The sequence below is a fragment of the Mus pahari genome, chromosome 14, assembly GCF_900095145.1.
Source record: "Mus pahari chromosome 14, PAHARI_EIJ_v1.1, whole genome shotgun sequence".
Lineage (NCBI taxonomy): Eukaryota > Metazoa > Chordata > Mammalia > Rodentia > Muridae > Mus > Mus pahari.
Window position 1 is genome coordinate 67,641,734 of NC_034603.1, and position 3,000 is coordinate 67,644,733.

The 3,000-nt window shown below is 47.6% G+C and overlaps 1 protein-coding gene across 1 annotated transcript in view; it reads right to left on the minus strand.

Moving 5' to 3' along the window:
* LOC110331868 (keratin, type I cytoskeletal 16-like) overlaps nucleotides 1-3,000 on the minus strand; it is a 14,327-nt gene that overhangs the window by 5,583 nt on the left and 5,744 nt on the right. The window lies entirely within an intron of this gene.

Below are 3,000 nucleotides of genomic sequence, written 5' to 3' on the forward strand. Positions count from 1 at the left end.
CCCCCCCCCTTGCTCCTCCACCTTATCCAAGGGGAACATAAAGATGGGAGGAAATGAGTGTCAGATACACACACGGGCTAAAGGGGAGACCATTGCCAACACTCCCTACGACAGACCGAATCCCTAAGGTCAAAGTTCCAGACTCCATGGCGAAGGAGCTGCCAAAGGTCCAGCCAGTTGGGAAGGGGGAACAAGGAGCACACTCCTAGACTCATGGTGGGCGACCAGGATTTTCAAGGCATGTAGTCTCTGGGGCAGCAAAGGCTACTGGGTTGGAATGGGCAACAAAGAGCCATCACAGTCTGCCGGGTCCTGGCTTACCCTTACCTCCTGTAAGCATGTTTTATGTGAGCACCAGATCTCCCTCTCCCTTCCACCTGCCCAGGACCAGGGAGGACAGGAGGGGCCTGGGCAGCCAGCACTCTGTGGTTAGTGAGTCTCCTACACCTCCCTGTGGTGGGGAGACTTATGCCAACCCAAACAGGTGAAGGGACTGGGCTAGGCAGCCCCTACACAGCCTCATTGTGTGCTGAGGTCTGGATGGGGCTAAGGAGTTGCATCCTCAGGGAGAAGGAGCCAGGGCTGGGGGGGGAAGGGGGTTTAGGTATGGGGAGAGACACAGCCTTGGTGTAGAAGCCCACAGCTAGTGGGAGAGATAGTGGAAGAGACTGGCCCCACCTTTGCAAGACGTTTACCTAAAACTGACTGGAGAAGACTTTCAAAGTTGCCTTAGAGAGGAGAGAGCATTAGAAAACTGAGCCCGGGCCACAAGACTCAGCAATTTCAACACCACAAACCTACTGTGTTCCCCCACAGTTCTGGGAGCCAGATGCCCCCCAGAGAAGATGGAAGGGCCATGCTCCATCCGAAGACTCTAGGGAAGGATCCTTCCAGGCCTACACCAACTACTGTTGTCTCCTGGAGTCCCTGGATTTGGGCACATCAAAACTCCAAACTCTTTGTGCCAGCACGCCCTTACTGTGCGACTTTTCTTTCTCCTATCCTTGCGCTTATTGGATCTAGTGCCGCCCAGTCCAGGGGGACTTTGTTTCCATCCTTATCTTATCAGCCCCTGCAGAGATCCTGCTTTGGGAAGAGGCTTTGCAAATCCTCTCATCCATGTAGCAAACTGGGTGCTAGTAGCCAGAAGTGGAGGCAGCAGGGAAAATTGGCAACAACAACAAAAAAAAGCTTGACAGGAATAATTATAAGAGGCAGGCAGGGCCAGTCAGGAGGTTTCTGGAGAAAGCAGCTTTGAGCTGTGCCAGTTGGGTTGTAGGGGGCAAAGCAGGAAGGAGAAGCAGGCTGCTCAGTACTGTCCCCAAGCTTCCAACCCAGTCCTGCCTTTAGCGTCCTCGCAAACTCATTCGTGCTCTGAGATAGAGGGTGCATTTTAGTTATATTTTGGTTAGGGATTTGGTTTGTTTTACTTTTTTTGGTCTTATTATATTTGGTGTGGTTTGGTTTCTGTTGTTGTTGCTGCTGTTGTTGTTTTTATGGTTTTGTTTTGTTTGGAAACAAGAACGCCGTATGTAGCCCAGGTTGGCTCCAAATTTATGATTTATACCTCTCTACTCCTAACCTCGCAGGGCTGGGATCACAAACCTTTGCCACCACACCTGGCAATTTTTAATTTTATTTTATCTTAAAAATAATTTTAGATTCTCAGAAGTTTATCAAAACGAAAAAGTTCAGTCAGGATTGGTGGCACATGCCTGCAATTCTAGTGCCTAGAAGATGGAGGCAGGGGAATCATCCTCAAGATCATTGTCAGCAACACAGTAAGTTTGAGGCCAGACCAAGCATCATAAGACTCTCTCTCTCAGGCAGGATGTGGCAGTGCACGCCTTTAATCCCAACACTTGGGAGGAAGAGGCAGGCAGATTTCTGAGTTCGAGGCCAGCCTGGTCTATAATGTAAGTTCCAGGACAACCAGGGCTATAAAGAGAAATCCTTCTGAGAAAACCAAAAAAAAAGAAAAAAAAATACTCTCTCACTCTTGATAATGATGGTGATGATGGTGAAGGTGGTGTTGGTAATGAAAATGGTAATAATAATAATAATAATAATAATAATAATAATAATAATAATAAATTTTTAAAATTCAAGAAAAGAGTTCAGAGAATGCATTGTACCCTTCAACTGGCTTCCCTTAACATGAATGCATCACATGAGCACTATACAGTTTTCAAAGACAGTAAGTTAACACTGACACAAATTATGTCATTAATCCACCACAGACATGCCTGTAATTTGGCTGGCTTTCCAACATGGCTCCTNCTCTGCTACAGAGTATAGCTGTACATCCCATGCTACATTCCTTCATCCAGTCCCCTGTGCATCCTCAGACCCAGGGCAGGTCCTCCACCTTGCCTGGTTTCCATGACCTTGACACCTTGGAACAGGATTGCTCCATGATCTGGTAGAATACCTCTGTTCCAGCTTTCCTGCTCTCTCATGACTAGAAGGTGCCCTTGCCAAGGATCCCAAACAAAGGAGGTTGTATCTTTCCAAGCATCTTCCTAGGTCAGAGAGGACAGATGCATCACCGTGCCTTGTTGCTGCTGACTCGACCACGTACAGAGTCTAAGACCTGAGGGTAGAATTCCCTATCTTCATATTTCTATTTTGCCCAAGAAGAGACCTAGAGGCTACTCACAAGTTTGATCTCCCCTTCGTCTTTTACTCTCTAACTTGTGGCTCCATCAGTGGAGGTAAAGAACACTTATCGCCCTGTTGACTCAAGAATATGATTTGTCCTGGACTGCCTAAAGAGCTATAGCACTCCAGGAAAGGCCTGAGGGAAGCAGAGGTCCTTGACTGAGAAAGAACTTTTTGGCTCCCTCCTCTATACCCCAAGTTAAACTGAGCATACTAGAACCTTCCCACTACCCAGTCTAGAATATTCCCCTACTGGCTTCCTTTGGGCAAATACCACATGTCTCTCTCTCTTGTGTGTGTGTGTGTGTGTGTGTGTGTGTGTGTGTGTGTGTGTGTGTG